Source organism: Pinus tabuliformis, chromosome J (genome assembly GCF_031772625.1).
Source record: "Pinus tabuliformis cultivar Carrire ecotype Pingquan chromosome J, CPIR1, whole genome shotgun sequence".
Taxonomy (NCBI): Eukaryota; Viridiplantae; Streptophyta; class Pinopsida; order Pinales; family Pinaceae; genus Pinus; species Pinus tabuliformis.
The window spans coordinates 31,100,780-31,119,742 of NC_142295.1; positions in this window are offsets into that span (position 1 = coordinate 31,100,780).

An 18,963-nucleotide genomic window follows, 5' to 3' on the forward strand; every position below is an offset into this window, starting at 1 on the left:
CATATGCAATGATTTTTGCAATGTTTTTTCCCTTGAATCCCTGTTTTTTATATTTATTCCCATTTTCCCTTTAAAAGTGTCCCTCCCCTAACATTCCCCTTATGCTCCTTGTCCCCTTGAAACAGCATATAAATCAGCATTTTACAAGGCAGAAACAGCAGTACATTTTGGCCACTCTGCTCCTTAAACAATGTCAGAAACCGAAACCTATGAGCAGAGTGATGACCAGACATCAGCTTCAGAGATTGAGATACAGAGGAGGCCTCATAAGGGTGGAAAGGGTGGTCACCATAGGTGAGAGGAGCCCACTTCTTTGGCAGATTTACAGGCTTGTCCCATGGCAGTCTCATGTTTCCAGTACATGTCTTGCTATGAGTTTTGTGAGAGGATCTCTCGGATTCAGCACCACAGAGAGTTGGCTTTCCTATTTGTTTTACACTTGAATGATGGACATGTCAACCTTGCCGGGGTGGACTTTACATTGACAACCGAGGTGATTTCACAGGCCACAGGGATACCTAATGTCGGAGAGGTATGGAATAAGCGCAAGGTGTTGGACAGTGTTCATTTTGAGCCTTTCGTTAGACCAGCACTCATGAGGCACTTGATAGGAGTGTTTCCCTTCAGATTTCTCAGGAGTGAGTATGCTCCCATGATGAGGCTCATCATGCTCTATTTTACCTGTGAGGGCAGATTTTCACAGGTATATTCGTACCATATTCGCCTATTGATGCACTTCACACGGGTACGGATGATGAACATCCCTGTTTTCCTCTATCAGAACATTGAGAGGATGGTGTCCATGATGCAGAAGAAGAGCCCGGCATAGCAGTATAGGAGCCTTTACCATTATGGTTTGATTCAGCTTGTAGTATTACATCAGTTGGCTCAGCAGGGCATCTCATGGGAGGAGTTCATCTCTCGTGAGCTTTTCACAGCACCACCACCGCCACATCCTGAGGTTATTCACGAGGAGGGAGGACCATCACAGCAGCATGACATCCCCGTCACTAGACATGTCAGCTCCTCACCTTTGGTTACTTACCAGAGAGGCCAGAGGGCCTTATTTGCAGCAGCTCGGCGAGTACTTTCTCCACAGCATGTGGAAGGGGTCTCACCTTCTTCATCGACTCAACAAGTGTTATCTCCACATCAGGTGGAAGGGGCCTCGCTTTCTTCAGCAGCACAGGTACCAGGGAGGGGAAAACAGCCCAAGATTGATGAGGGACCATCAGGTGTTCTGGATATAGAGTTTATTGATCTTGATGTCAGTTCTCCTAGCCGAGAGTCAAAGGAGATCATTCAGCACCTTAGAGCTGAAAATGATGCCTTGCAGAGGAGATTAGAGGGGGCACAATGGACAATCTCATACCTGGAGCAGCGCAATAAACAATTGGAGGATGAACAAGCTCTTGATGAGTTGTGGAGGATTCGTAGTGACCGCAATTTGAACCGGAGAAGACCCGGTGATCTATTGCCCGCTGAGCGAGAGACCATGCTCATCCAGGTAAATGCACACTTGGAGAGGTTGTTGGCTAAGGCCAAGCAAGAGAAGAAATTGCTGAGGAACATGAAGAACCATTATTGGGCAAGAATGCACGTGTGCAAGGCAAAGATGAAAATGTTCCAAAGGCGGTTGGTCAAGGCACAAAAAAGGAGAAAGAGGCTCGATCCCCTCCATATCTTGGCCGAGGCTTCACTAAAGGACCAAGGCACTAAATAGCCCAGCCACAACACAAATCCCAAGAAATTTTGAACATTTTGGGTCAATTTTGATTTTTCAGGCAATTTACAGGTTTTTGTCCATTAACGGGTCTCACCCCCCGCGCGACCCTTCATCCTGGCAACTCCATTTTGCAAAAACTCAGAATTTCCAGATTTTTCATGAGAAGTTACATATGCTCATCAATGGACTTGAGATTTTGTGAAGTTTTGGGCCTCCAGAAAGTCAAAAAAGGAACAAAAAATGACTTTCTGCCACATTTTTGAGACACAGAAAGCAGTCTTGGGAGATTGCAATTTTGGAGGGGCAAATGGCCACCAAATTCAGAAATTCTATTTGGGTTGGAAAGTAGACTCAAAGACCTTTCCAAAAAGCCTACTCTTGCTCAATTTGGACACCTGGAAGTGCCCCAAATGTGGTCCCAAAGGCGCGCGACCCATCAGGCAGAGGCGCGCGACCCGTCAGGCAAACTTCTCCAAATTTCAGTGTACAGCTCAGAAAAACGCAGTTTGACCCTGTTTGACTTTTTGGGGTGGATTATTATGCTCTTTGATGTAATTAATGTACTTTTATGACACTTTTACTCTTATGTAACTCTTCTAGAAGATTCATTCATGAAAAAGGTGAAAATTAAATGAATGAATTGGTTTCCTAGCTTATAGAGGTAAGTTGTTTTGACTGCCTAGTTTTCAGTGCTTAGTTTAGAAGTGGTTGAAACAGCTCCTAGGATAGTGAGCTCGACCCATGGAGGCAGGGAAAGAGGTTAGATGATCTATATTATGTACTTTCTTGCTCATTTTCATGGTTGGACTCTTGAGGGATAAGCTATCATTGTATTCTTCACTGTATCTCTGCAATTTTTGGCTAAGGAAGACCAGGGTTTTGCAGTCCTTTTTGGGATTCTTGTGGTTACATGTATTGATGGTGTGTTTCTCTATGTACTTGTAAGTGTGTTATGTGAATCATTTCCTTTCTTTTCCTTCTGCACATTAAACAAATGAAGTGTTAAAGTAGAATTCATGACTGTCATGCTCTGCTTTTAAGTTTGTTTAATTTCAATGTTTTCTGCTGTTTAAGGAGAATTCAAAGTTATTGTTTTGCTCTCCTTAGCTCCTCACCTGTCTTTCTCATCCATTCACCTCAATCTAAGGCATCAATACTGTATCCTATCTCGCCCCAAAGAGCCCCCTGCAGAAACTGTGTCCTATCCCCGCACCCAAAATTGCCATCCCCTCAATTTGCCACCAAAATCCCTAAAAACCCCAAATCAACCTTTTTGATCAGTTTACTAGCCTAAAATCAGTTTTACCCTATTGGTCATCTCATTCCATTGAAGATCTCACCGAGATAGACCAGAGAGAGCCCTCTCCCGCCCCGTAGGGCTAGCTACGAGGCGAAGTGGTTTGATGTTGCCTTGAGGTTTACCTTTCTCAGCCTGAGGTGAAATTTCAAGCGCTAACAGGTCGATCGCTAAAGTGAAATGACACTACTCCTGTGTCTAAATCCCAATCAACACCTGCCTCTCCTACCCATTCTCCCATTCCTATTCATGAAACCCCCCAGGCAGCTGGTAAATCCTTGAAGGATAGAGAAGAAGCAATTTATGTGAAAACCCAGGTGGGCACGAAATGAAGAGGAAAAAGAGATAGAGCTGAGTTGGACTGACCTGAGCCGAGCCCCATGACAAAAGACAAAGCAGTAGAGCCCCAGTCGGAACCTTCCCAAATTCCCAAGAGCACCAAACCCAGGCTAAAATTCAGGCGATCCCTTTTCCCTATCAATAAACCCTCGACTTCTCCAACCAAGACCTCTAGTCAGGTTCGACGACGAACTTGTAGTATGGCTCAATCCCAACGATCCATGGCTAAGGGCACAAGTTTTGATCATTTCCACATTTATTTCTCCCCTGATTTTGATGGACAGAAGTTCAAAGTGTCCTTTGAAAGAAACCCCATGACCACATCTGAAGCAAATATCCCCGTGGACATTGCAAGGGACTTAGAAACATTATCTCCCGTTCAGCCATCAGTAAGCAGGAGTGCTACTAAGGCAAGTCAACATCTTTCTTCACCAAAAGGAAGCATTGGGAAATCGCTTGAAGGCAGTGCATCTCAGCAGTCAACAACACCTACTAGGGCTCCCACTTTTGATGTAGAGGAAAAGCTAAAGATCCGACTTGTCAAAATAGAGAAGACGACTATTAAACTCAGAGAGAAAGCTAATAAGTATAAGTTCTTATTTCATTATGTCAGGGAGGTCAATCACCAGGTGAGAGACTCCAATCTGAGGTTGTATGCCCACAATGATGAACTGAAGAGGAAGAACAGGCAGCTGTTGCGTTGGAAAGCATCGAGGTATAGGCCCATTAAAAGGTTGAGTGCACAGGGGTTAGCCCTCCAGTTCAAGAAATGTTCCCCACCGGTTAAACATGGGATAGAAGTGTTGGTTAAGACTATTGGTCTTTGACCACAGTTCCTTTTATTTGGCACACTTTTCCTTTTTGGCAGATGTAATAGATGCATGAGGACATGCATCCAAATAGGCGTGGGAGGATGTTGGTGCCCTGTTTTGTCCCCAATTCCACTATTCCCCACCTCCATTTTTGTCATTTTTGTACTCCTATACCTACTCTCCTATCACTTTCATTGTCCTAAAACTGTCAAAATCCTGACATGAGGTAAAGCATTTCATTTGTATCATTTTACTGTTTATTGGTTAAGTTTAAGTGAATTTAAGTTGTTCCTAACGAGCTAACTAATCAATATGATTGAGTGTGAGTATTGCAGTAGCATGAGCAGGTTAAGATCAGGGAGTGCTTGTCCACAAGCCATGTTCTACCATTTCTGTACTTAAAAACCACTTCAGGATTGGTACTCAACATTATAAAGGATGAATAGGCCTCGTGCTTCTAGATGATCGAGCCACCCACAATTGTGATCAAACGAGTTTGATATCTGCCATGATGAAGATCTTCACCATCCTCGTTGAACTAAGCCTATGCCAATATTGGGATTAGTTAAGGATTCATTATGCTAAGTAGAACAGGGTCGTTCCAGCGATTTGATTTGAAAGATTAATTTAGCCAAGTCGTTGGACTTGCTATGTATGGTCTATTATTGTTTTAAACTAAAATCGATGCCTATAAAGGCCTGATTTGTAATAGCTAGGGAGTTAGTTAGCTAAAGAGAATATTGTCATTGTATCATCGAAGTATTATTTCCAGACATATTGTTTATAAATTGAAGACTGTGATTATGGCCATGTGTTAAGCTCAGATCGATTCACTTGATGGTTTGCTGTGAGTTCATGAATTAAATGTGTTAAGCTTTCCATTTTTCTGTAAGTAGTTAAGCTTCCCCAGGTGTGGCTGGGCCCACCATCATCTGGGAATAGCTCTGTATTAATTTTTAGGAAGCATAGTTGTGTGTGTCAATTCATCATAACTGCTTTTCATTTGTTTCTGGTTCGTCTATTAAATCTTTTATACATTGCGTGGAGACTTTCATTGGCTTGGAATGATTTCAGTGTGCTAACCTTGCATGTACTTTCAGACCTTTCAATTTAGCAATCTGAATGCGTAGTTCTTATGTGCATCACAGAGATTTGCACACCTACCTTTGATACAGAGTCATACTCTGTTTTCCCAAAACAACGAGTGGTATTTTGTCTTAACTGTGCTAATTGTGGTCACATGAAACTTGTTCAATTGCATTGAGAATCGAATACCTGTGATGAGTTGGTCCATTGTTGAAAACGAAGAACACACTCTTTGGATGTTGAAATCGATGTAATTCATTGTTGCAGCAAGGTTGATATAGTGTGGGTTTAGTTGTGTAGAATAGGAAGCCTGATTGGTAGTGTGCGTTGAGTGAATTTTAGTTAATTCCAAATAGAAATCGCATTGCTTGTTTTTTTCCATTATCAAATCGTTTGATTTTCCTTTAGTCATTTTCATGAATGTGTGTCATAGGAGCATTTCTTTACAGACTGTCGATTGGAATAGCTTAAATTATCATAGGATAATTTAGTCTTGTTTCTCGTTTAATTGATGAAAGATAGATTCTTAGTTTCTTTAATAAAGTTTGCAGATTGATTTTGAAAGTTCAATTGAGTGATTTAAATTGCAGTATGATTCCTTTTACCTTGTCTTGAGTGATTGAATGCAGTCATAGAATAAGTTTACATTCCAGTGCTGTAGTCTAGGATTTGATAAATCTAGATACTTTTGGTTGAAATCTTATTCCTGTAGTGTTAGTTTGCAAGTCATTTTAAGTATAATTAGGAAGTGCGTTTTGATTTTAAGAAACAGTGTGACTTGTGTGATTAGAAGTAACAATTTGGGATTTGATTTTGGAAACTTAGATTAGCCTCTTTATTCTGTTTCATCACATAGTTGTTTTCCAAGTTTGCATTCTCACTTCAGTTTGTAGTTAAGATGAATTTCATTTAAGTTTTTAATTTCATTTGTCATTTTATTTCAGTCAGTTAGAATAGACATAGAGTGGATTGAGTTCAATGCTTTCAGTTTTCTTATGAGATGAATGATTAGGTAGTCGTTTTGTACTTAAAGATAAGAAGGAAATCATATACTCTACATTTAAATCTTGCACCAAAACGCAATACAACTCATGTTTACAAATTCAGGTTGACAATTAATTGTAAGAGGTTTAATTATCGAATAAAACTCCCAAGAGTTAACTTGTACATTAAAAGGAGTGGTAGCTATAGAGTGGCTGTTGGATGAATGTGTCACCTGTGGGTAGCCATCGAAGGATCTGGGCAAAGTTGTCCATCATCGCGTTCCTTTGTCGCTCGAGGGCTTCCTCGAGCAACATTTTGAAAGGGTATCTTACCCCCTCGTCTTTCTTTTCTTCCGCCATGGGAGGTTGTCTGGGTTTGCGAGGATGATCTTGCAGTGATTCAACCAGATCGAACCCTAACTCCTTATACCTTGACCTAGTCGGGGACATGCACAGAAAAACAAAAAAAGAGTAGACTGCTCCGATACCACTGATCCAAACTTAAACGAGAACGCAACAAATTACAGATATGATCATAAATACAGAGATGCAACAAAAAAACACTTCATTTCATTAATAGAGAAATATTGAACTATGCTTACAAATAGAATGGAAATAAGATAGCTTGAGCGGTGGTAGCTTATCTCTAAGAAGAGATGTGGTGGCTACATGTCTTTGAACTACGTTACAATGAGGCTAAAGGACCTATTTATTATAGAAAACCATGAGAAAACCCTAAACAACCAAAATCCTAACCCTAGGCATTAGGGGAATTTTGAGGTCTAAAATGGGTCTCCTAAGAAAAATGTACAACCAAAATAAACTTTATAAGAACCAATAGGATTCAAGATGATGATGTCAACCATGGGGGATGATTCACTATTTTTTGAGTAAAAAAGTAAAAATAATAAAATAATAAAGCTACTTTTTTAACTTGTATTTTCAACTTATCTCCCTAAGGTTTTACTCAAATTTTGAGCGGGAGTACTCATTGGATGCAAAATTTAATTCCTCATCTAAGAAGTACCCATGTTGCATACTTTCGATAGACCCTACTACACTAAAAATGAGAAATACATGAAAAAACGTGATTGCAATAACGTTTTTCATGTATTTATCATTTTTCATGTAGCAGGGTCCATCGAAAGTATTTAATATGGGTACTCCTTGGATGAGGAATCAAATTATGCATCCAATGAGTGTTGTTGCTCGGAATTTGAGTAAACCCATAGGGAGATAAGTTGAAAATACGAGTTGAAAAAATAACTTTTTCTTTTTTCCCTCTAAAATTTGATGATATTTAATCTTATTTTATTATTTCCACTATTATTTTATAATTTCCTTAGGAGGCCCATTTTAGACCTCAAAATTCCCCTAATGAGATGTAACATCAACAGTTTGTGGGCCCCGTTGGGGTTAGTTAGGCAACTAACTTCCTGGGGTCGTAACTTGGTCATATTATCTCTGTTTGGCTTGTACAATACATTTTTGGAAAGGTCTCTCTAATTTCTACAAGTTTTGTTGTAGGCCCCTACCTATGGCTACGAGCCTGCAACGAACCTCAAAAAAATGTTGTTTAGGGGGTCAAAACTGCTCCAGAAATTCAGGACCTGAAAAACTACTAAAAATAGTAAATGCTGAAATAAATAAGGAAACATATGAAACTGACTGGAGGGTCTAGGTGGAATAGGAATATGGCCACCAATATCCACCTGGTACACACCCAAGCCAGAGGGGAAACCCACAAAACATGACATAGCCCTGCATTTTATCCACCAAATGCAAGTCCCCCAATGTCAATCTCCAAAGGAATTGTCCCACCTGCAACAGAGATGAGGTTCGAACACAACAGAAAAGCCAGAGAGCAAAGTCTCTCATCCTAGATCGTTCAAGTAAAATGTTGTATGTCATAAGGATGAAGGGTTGTAAATGCTCTTTGCATGTGTGTTGTATGGGGTGGGTCGGTCATGCCACCCCCCTCTTAAATGTGATGAGAGGGCGAGGTGGCGAGCTCCCCCTCCTCCAACGTCCCAACTTCCACCACCCAAATTGAAGAAAATATATTTTAATTATATTGATATTTGTATATTATCATAATATTTTTATATTTTTATATTGATATTACGTCTTATCTATTTTGGTGATCACTACATCTAGGGAATATTTATATGAAGTAAATCCACCAAAAAAAATTGTCAACTCAATAGTAGATCCTAACCCAAAAAATTTGAAGAAATTAAATCTATAACCTTTCAATAACAAAAATATTTTAACAGTGAAAACTCCATCACTAAACTAACCCTCAAAACTATTTTTAAAAATTCCACTTAAATACTCAAAAAAAAAATTAAAATCACGGACTCTATATATAAAATATAATATTAAAACTCATTTATAAATATTTTAAAGTAGACCGTCTTAGAACCCACTTATAAATATTTGAAATTATATCCTCATAAAATCTCTAGATATGATATTGGACTCACTTATAAACATTTAATATTATAGGTTTATAATATATTTATAAAGTTGGATTAATTAATAAAATTATAAAATAAATAATATTAATTAATTTATTATATTATTAAAACTTATTTTAAAAGATTATCCATATGATATAATATAATTAAATAATAATAATCATATTTATTATTAAACACTAAAATCACTAAACTTATTAAAATCATCACTCTCTATATATAAAATATATAATAAAATTTATTTATAAATTTTAAATATTTTTTAAATTCAATTTTTTAGTGTAATTTTGTTTTTTTAATAAAATTACAAATAATTTTTTAGAAAGAAAATCATAATATATCTATCACATTAGAATATACAACATATAAATAGTATTTATAAATTAACATACATAAAAATGTAATATTTATAATAGAACAAGTTTCATGGATATTACGAACTTTTAAATAAATTGTCTTATAATATAATGCCTAATACCATGTATTATCAATATTACATACCCGAAAACCATAACTCATTTGAAAGTTCAAAAAAATTATAAATATTTTATTTTAATTTAATTTTATAATATTTTTTAAATTAAAACTTAATATTTCCAATAAAAATACAATATAATAAGATTCTTAACAATGGATATTCACCCCATTTTACCATCTATATTATTAACTTGTAAATAGGTTTTATTACAAATGGCTTATCAATACCATGGGCCAATACTATGTCTTATGAATACCACTTGCCCAAAAACCTTAACTCATCTCAAAATCAAACTATTTTATAAATATTTTATTTTTATTTTATTTTATAACATTTTTAAAATTAAATATAAAAGAAAAAAGTTATGGAGAGATGTTTTAGTAGTGTAAATGTTTGTAAGCATTTACAGATGGGCTCAATTAAAAAATAATAAAAGGTTAAAAGTAATTTCCTAGAGAGACACTCTCGAGCTTAGTATGTAGAGATGTTATAATGTCCTTTAAACATTTTGACTGGATCAAATTACATAAAACTAAAAATAAAAATTATAAAATTAATAATTATAATTATAATTCATTATAATTAATAATAAAACCAACCTAAATCCATCTAAATTATGGATCTACCAAGCCCCAAATGGATCAAATATCTTGAGATGCAAACCTCTTTTAGAGTGAAAAGAGATTTGATCCCTTTCTGCACTTGGTAGATCCAAAGTTTAGATGGATCTAGGCTGGGAAATATTTGAAATTCTATCCTCATCAAATATCTTGAGATGCAAACCACTTTTAGAGTGAAAGGAGAATTGATCCCTTTTAGCACTTGGTAGATCCAAAGTTTAGATGGATTTAGGCTGGGAAATATTTGAAATTCTATCCTCATTAAATCTTTAGATATGATGTTGGACTCACTTATAAACGTTTAAAGTTATATGTTTATAATATAATTATAAAGTTTGATTAATTAATAAAATTATTAAATAAATAATATTAATTTATTTATTATATTATAAAAAACTATTTTAAAAGATTATCGATAAAATATAATTAAATAATAATAATCATGGGAGTTTGGATGATCACTCCAAACAAGGGATTTTCTGCTCTGTTAGGGTTTCTGCATACAACTGACCGTGTGTCATCCTGACGAATCAGATCCCCTGACGGGTTAGATCTTCTCTCTCAACCAGTTTCCGGCCAGCGATTCTGCGAGATCGTATTGGCAGCCAAGAGATGAGACCATGAATGGCCCCCTGCCTCGAGGTGAGGGGCCACAGTGCTTTAGGGACGCAATGAATTGTACCTCGTTCGTTCAAGGATGCACAAACCTGAAAAAGGCTATTGCTTCATAAGGTGCAGAAGAAACCCCTACCATGGAAGCGCAGTGGCAAGCGAGAGAAGGGAAAAACCGATGTTTGCCACAAGCAACAACCATCCCTAAGTTTGTAATCCCTAACAACTGCACAGAGCAAGGCCGCTAGTATATTAAAAATCATGCTATGATCTGCAAATTTCTAGGCCTCTGGCCCAAGAAGTAAGACATCTTCATGTGGATCCAACACAAATGGGCATCGCGAGAGCAAATTGAGCTCCGACTCCGAGCAAAAGGGTTCATCACAATCATCTTTGCAAATCTAGAGGATAAACAACGCATCTTCGAAAATGGGCCATATTTTATGGGTAGTGCGGGGTTGTTCATTAGGTACTGGGAGTAATGTTATAAGCCTGATAAGGAAGAATTCATAGCAGCTCTAGTCTAGGTGCGCCTGTACTCACTACCAGATGACTTTTGGGAGCAGGACATCCTGGAAGGCATCGACAACTCCATTGGATAATTTGTCAAAATGTCAGAGGTTACTAAAATGCGTCGCCATGCAACCTTTTCCCAGATCTGTGTGCATATGAACATCTTGCAACCATTTCCAGAGTTAATAGAATTAATCTATCATGATACCACCTGGATCCAGCCTCTTAATTATGAACATGTCCCTTTCAAGTGTTGAAGATGCCATGAGTATGGCCATTTATTCAGAGATTGCCCCCTGACTATGCTGGAGGAAGCCAAATTTTCTGCTCAACATCAAGCTGAAGATGGGTTCCAACAATTCGAAGGACATATTCCACTCCCGAACCACCCCCCCCCCCAAGAACCATTATAGCCGCACCCAACGTCTGATGAGGTCCAACATGCTCAACCGTTAACGTCCACCAAGGTCCTGAAACCCTCGACAATTCCCAGTCCCAATAACCCTTTTGCTACCCTAGCAACCCTGGATCTTGATCAAGAGAACATGAGGGAGGAGATATCCTCCTCCTCTAAGGAGATCTCCCAGTCCATGGAAGTAGACAAGCAACCCCTCTCCCTAGGTGAAAATATCGCAACCAAGCGGAAGATGCCAAAACACCCAGAGGATGCTCGAAGGGTTAAAAACATCCTTACCCGCACAAGAAATATCCTAGAAGTGGAGGATAAGAATAACTGATTAGGCATGAAAGAGTAGAAAATGTTGGAGATATTCAAAGTCTAGATTAAATGAGATGCCAAAGACATACGAGGAAGCCAGATATTTCACTTTGGGCATCTCTACTCCCAATGGGCAGCTAGATCAGGTAAACTGTATCCAGATCTATGGGGCACAGGGAAAGACAATAACCATCTAGCCATCACCATTGTTGATTCGAGAGGTTCGGAGAAAGGCAAGAAGGGAAGGAAATCAACCAAAGATCTGATCCACAAAGTTGGGGAATTTTTGTTGAATTCAAGGAAGATGGGACAATTGACAGATTACTTTCCCAGATCGCCCCACCTTTTTCATGAAGATCATCTCTTGGAACATGAGGGGCCTCAAAAGCCTAGGTAAGACAATATCCCTAAAGGATAATATTGTTAAACATAATCCCATAATAGTCCTGTTACAAGAAACCAAAATGAATGATAGGAAACTCATTGAGAATAGTCAGAGGTGCTGAAAGAATAGTCAAGTCATGTCTATAGACACGATCGAGATCGCGAGAGGTCTAGCTATTCATTGGGACCTTGACAAGGACATGTTTAGTGATTGGGTTGGATCCCGATTCTCCCTTTGGGCAACCTTCAGACTGGTAGGAACATAAAACTGGATGAGCCTTACAGTTGTTTATGGCCCCTCCAACCCTCACAGGAAAGGCCTATTTCTCTCTCAGCTCTGTGGATTGAGAAGTTCTTAATGAAAGGAGGATTGGATCTTAGGAGGGGGCTTCAACTTGATCCGAAATCTAGATGAAAAGAGAGGAGTTGTTACGAGGCTGAACCCTTCTTCCTCATAGTTTAACGATGTTATTGAAGAGATACATTTGGTGGATATTCTCCCAAAGCATGGACTCAACACATGGAACAATCAACAAGGAGGCCAGGATCAGGTGGCTAGTCGACTGGATTGCTTCCTCCTATTTGAGCACTTTATCCTTCAAGATCCAAATGTAGAAACAAATATCGTTTCATCCCTCAGCTCAGATCACTGACCGGTCAGTCTAGATATTAATTCTTCAGCTGCTCCTCGACGGAAGCCATTCTGCTTTAAAAGATTCTTGTTATGACATCCCCACTTTCTAGAGAAACTAGAACCCTGGTGGACCACTATGGGTAACTCCCCAGGCAACAAGATGCAATCCTTCCAAAAGAAACTCCAGGCACTAAAGCTCAAAATCAAAACCTGGAACCGAGAAGAGTTTGGGAAAAAAATTTAGGAGAAGCACAAACTGGAAGCTCGCCTGAAAGACGTGAAGAGGAAAATCATAAGGGATGGCCACTCCCCAGAATTCGCTGATGTAGAGGGGCTTCTAATCTGAGAAAAGAGGAAAGGAAAGTCCAATAAGAGATCCTATGGCCCCAAAAATCACGAATCCATTGGCTTCCCGCGGGAGAGCGCAACACTAAGTTTTTCCACATGTCCATGATCAACCATCGCCAATGAACTCACATCACCCAACTTCAAGGGTCTTCAGGCAGATGCTACGAATGGAAGAAGATATAGAAAGGGAACTCAGAGCCTATTTTTCTACCTTATTGCAAGATGAAGGCTATGACAGGTCCAAACCAATTCAGACGGTCATGCATCATATCCCGACCCTAGTCACCCCTACTCAAAATGAAGCCTCTCTCAGCCCTATCATGCTTGCCGAGGTGGAAGAAGTGCTTAAAGCCTTGTGGACCAATAAATCCCCAGTCTTGGATGGATTCACTACTAAATTTTTCAAAGCAAGTTGGCCTTTCCTGATCAAGAGATATGAGATGTTATGAAACCAGTTCACAAAAAGATAGAAAAGAGAGATCCACGCCTTAGAATTTAGCCTCTTCGAGGGGGCAACCTCCTTTACATTACATAAATGAACAATTCTTGGATGATACAAATGAAAAACCTCCTTTCTATATATAGGAGTCTAAGGGTCCCAATATAATCAAAGCCTACATAACAATAATATATAGGGCACAACAATAACAATAGTGGGCTTCTATGTGGCACAATAGTAACAATATGGGCACTACATGGGTACATCAATATAATAAGTGGGATACTAACAACAATAGGGGGTAATAGGGCACAACAATATAAATAAGGGGTATAACTACAATAGTAATGGGGTAATCACTAGTATTATAGGGACCCAACATGCCCCTCTCCTTCAAAAAAGTGTTGTCCTCAACGCTTGAGTAGTTCTGGATACTTCTGCATAAAATTCTCATCCTCCCATGTGGAATCTTCAGCGGATAAGTTCTTCCACTTGATAAGATACTCTGAAATTGATCGATTTCGTAGCTGTCGAGTTCTTGTTTCTGTGACTGCTTCCGGTTCCAATATAATTTTTCCTTCCTCGTCAAGTTCTGGCAATATTGTTTGAATTGGGAGCTTGTCACCTATAACCTTCTTTAAACATGAAACATGGAAAACTGGGTGCAATCGAGAAGCTGCAGGAAGCTCCAATTTGTATGCCATAGTACCAATCTTTTGCAACACCTTGTACGGACCATAATACTTTGGTGATAATTTATTATCCTTCTTAGCTTGCTTTAGGGACATTTGCTTATATGGTTGTAGCCGTAGGAATACCCAATCACCTACATCAAAACTTCTTTCACTGCGATGTTGATCTGCCTGTTGTTTCATTCTATTTTGTGCCAACACGAGGTTATCCTTTAAGAGTTGGAGGACTTGTTGTTGATGTTCGATGTGATGTTCCACTGCCTGAACCTTAGAATTTTCTCTTAAATATGATGTGATGGATGGTGGTTGATACCCATAAAGTGCCATAAATGGGGTCATTTTTGTTGCTGTATGGAAGGAAGTGTTATACCACCATTCAGCCAGAGGCAACCATTTGACCCATTGTGTCTGTTTATCAGATACAAAGCAACGAAGATATCCTTCCAAACATTTGTTTACTATCTCAGTTTGCCCATCAGATTGAGGATGATAAGATGAGCTATGAGCTAACTGAGTACCAAGACAAGAAAATAATTCTGTCCAAAAATTTCCAGTGAAAATGGGATCTCTGTCACTTACAATAATCTTTGGGTTTCCATGTAGCTTTTGAACTGTTTCCATAAATGCAGTAGAAACTGTACTGGCTTTAAATGGATGTGATAATGCACAAAAGTGTGCATACTTGGTAAGTCTGTCAACTACCACCATGATGACACTCTTTCCCTCAGACTTGGGTAAACCTGTGATAAAATCCATTGAAACCTCCTCCCAACGTTGGCTTGGAATGGATAAAGGTTGTAATAGACCCGGTGTCTTAATTGTTTCAACTTTATTTTGTTGGCAAACCAAACATTCCGCCACAAACTTTTGAATATCTGATTTAAGGCCATCCCAAAAAAATTCCTTCTTAACCCTGTGGTAAGTTTTTAAAAATCCTGAGTGCCCTCCTAAGGGAGAAGTGTGCAATTCCATAAGAATCTTTTGTTTTAGCTGGGAATTCTTACAGAGGTATAAGCGATCTTTGTACCATAACGAATCATTTTTCCAGCTAAATGTATCAGAAGTACTGGAATCTTGTTGTAGCTTTCGAATAAGTGCCCACACTTCTTCGTCATTCTTCCATTCCTCCCTTGCTTCGTTTATCCAATCTGGTTGGATAATAGAAATGGCACACAACAATGCTTCCACATCCTCATCCTTTCTTGAGAGTGCATCTGCCACCACATTTTGCTTCCCTTTTTTGTAGATGATTTCAAAGTCATAACCCAACATCTTTGTGACCCACTTTTGTTGCTCTTCAGAGGATAATCTTTGTTCTAAAAAGTATTTAAGGCTATCATGATCCGTTTTTACCTTGAAGTGTCTTCCCATTAGGTAGGGTCGCCATTTCTTAAGTGCATGGAGTATTGCCAACATTTCCTTCTCATAAATAGCTTTGCTTAAAAACTTTCCCTTGATTGGACGACTTTCAAAAGCAATGGGTCTTTCATCTTGCATTAGAACAGCACCAATTCCATTTCCTGAAGCATCACATTCCACAATAAAGGTTTTTGTGAAGTCCGGTGTAGCTAAGACCGGTGCTTGGCACATTGCCTCTTTAAGATGTTCAAAGGCCTTTGTTGCTTCCGGAGTCCATGAAAATGAATCTTTCTTCAATAATGTTGTTAGAGGTGCTGCTATTCTCCCATAATTCTTAACAAACTTGCGATAATACCCTGTCAACCCAAGAAATCCTCGCAGATGCTTTATGGATGTGGGGATTTTCCATTCCTTAATGGCTTTAATTTTGCTAGGGTCTACCTTAACTCCTTCATGAGATACAATATGACCCAAATATTCCACCTCCTGGACTCCAAAGAAACATTTGGATCTTTTTGCATATAATTGTTTCTCCTCCAATAGTTGTAGCACCCTGTCAACATGTTCAACATGATCCTTCCAAGACTTGCTGTAGATTAGTATATCATCAAAAAATACTAACACAAATTTTCTAAGGAATGGTTTGAAAATTGAATTCATCAAACCTTGAAATGTTGAAGGTGCATTGGTAAGGCCAAAAGGCATGACCAAAAATTCATAATGACCCTCATGAGTTCTAAATGCCGTTTTCGGAATGTCTTCAATCTTCATTCTGATTTGATGATATCCCGAACGAAGATCCAACTTGGTGAAGTAAATTGATCCATGCAATTCATCCAGTAATTCATCAATAACAGGAATGGGGAACTTATCTTTAATAGTGAGCTTGTTGAGCTCCCTATAATCTGGACACATGCGCCATGATCCATCCTTCTTGTGCACCAATACTACTGGAGCTGAGAAAGAACTTTGACTCGGTTGAATTATACCAGCCTCTAGCATTTCTGCAACCATACGTTCAATTTCACTTTTTTGGACATAGGGATATCTGTACGGCCTGATGTTTGGAGGAACACTTCCTGGAATCAGATGAATAGCATGATCATGATCACGCATAGGTGGGAGACCTTGGGAGTCTCAAATACCTTGGAATGATTGTCCAAGACTTTTTGGAGATCTGGAGAAATAGATGATTCCAATGTGGAAACATCTAGCGAACATAATTGTGCAATTACACCTCTTTGCTCCTTTTTTAGAAGCTTTGTCATACCATTAGAGCTGATTATCTTTCCTGGTTTCCCTGCAATACCCCTTAATTCAACTTCCTTTCCTTCCAAGAAAATTTGATGAAAAGTTCTTGAAAATTAAAAGCTATTGTACCCAAGGATTGTAGCCATTGGACTCCTAGTACAACATCAGCACCTCCCATTGGAATGGAAAGCATTGGGCTAGTCAATACATATTCTCCCATGGATAGCTTGATATTATGGCACTTTCCAGAGCAATTTATTGTTCCTCCATTTGCAATCATCACTTGACACTCTGGTGCTGGATATAGGAAGCAATTCAATTCTTTTGCTACCCTACAATGAATAAAATTGTGGGTGCTTCCTGAATCAATCAACACTATTACCTTTTTCTTCTTGATTTGTCCTTCTATCTTGATGGTTTGAGGAGTGGTAATTCCCGCCAATGCATTACAAGATATGGTCGGATTTATTTGTTCTTCATCTAGGCTTTGTTCCTGGAATATATCCTCTTCTTTTGACCTTTCTTGCTCCTTTTCTTCTTCCTCTTCACAATCTATGTAGAATAATTTCTTCTCAGCACACTTATGACCTTTTGTGTATTTGCTATCACAATTGTAACAAAGCCCTTTTGCTCTTTTTTCTTCCAATTGTTGTGGTGTCAACCTTGTAGGTTGTGGAAGACTATGGGCAACAACACTTCCGTCTTTATAGTTGTGTGGTATGCTTCCTAGTTGCCATAATTTTGCTTTCCATTTTTCTTGCTAACCTGAATGCCTTCTCTAATGAATCAGGTTCCCAAAGGCGCACATCATGTTGGATATTATCCTTTAAAGACCCTATGAACACATCAATCCTATGCTCCTCTGGAATATCTTTTACCCTTATGTTCAATTTTTGGAACTCCTCAATGTGCTCCATTATTGAACCCTTTTGTTTGAGACTTATCAATTGGCTAAAAAAAGTGTTGCTTTTTGTATCCTCATAATGTGCTATCAATTCTTCCGTAAAAATTGCCCAAGTGATAAATTGTTTACGAGAACAAAGCCATTGATACCATACAAACTGATTTGGTTCCAAATATAAAGTTGCCATACGTACCTTTTGTGTGTTTTGCACATTATTGAGATCGAAGAATTGCTCCATCTGTAATATCCATGTGGCGGGATCCTTGCCATCAAACTTCCTCATATCGATTTTTGGAACATGGTGAGTCTTCGATCCAACATTAGAGTCTATGGAATCATGATTAACATTTCTTTTGTTCTCATCATGAGTTTCCTTTACTACCTTTTCACCATTAGTGACCCTTTCTTGTAGCAACTTCTTCAATTCATCCATCTTATCATCCATGCCATCAATTTTAGCGTCCATGCCATTCACCTTAGCTTCCATGCCATCCATCTTAGCTTCCATGCCATCCATCTTAGCTTCCACGCCATTTACCTTAGATTCCACGCCATTTATCTTAGATTCCACGCCATTTATCTTAGATTCCACACCACTTATCTTAGCTTCTGTTAGCTTTTGTGAGCGTGACATTTGTTGCACTTGTTCTTGTAATTTTGATATATCATGTAGCATTTCTTCCTCTTCTTCATGAGTCATGCTAGAGCTTTCAGGTTCCTTACTAGGTGTTTGCATTTTCTTTCCTCGGGGCATCAGTTACCGATAATAATGCTTTACTATGCCCTTTGAATTCCGTTAAACCAAGCTTACACAAAAAATTAAAAAAAAACTACACACCTTTTTTCACTTTATAGAAGCCTGATATTGAATCTGATGTATCTCTGTAATTTCGGATCATCCAGTTCTGAAATTGGTATCTGTAGTAGCCTTCTGCGTCCTCTTTCCAATGCCACAAGTCTGAGCCCAATTGGATTCTCCAAGGAAGAGTTATGTGAAATCTCCCACAGTGACTTGCTTTTAGACTGGTTCAGTAGAGCGAACTTGTACGACGTGCCACGAGTCACTGTTTCAACCTTTGAATCTGAAACTCACCCACAAGAAACTACAGTCCGTTCTCTTTCTGTACCTTTTTACGAAATTTCAATCCGATCCTCAGAGAGAGAGTTATGACGATTTTCCCCAGGTCACCTGTTTTGAATGTAATTCAGGAGTCTGCAAAAAGGCCAAATTCCTCAGATCATATCTCCGAAAATATCGCGCTAAAAGCTCTGAAATTTGGACCCAAAG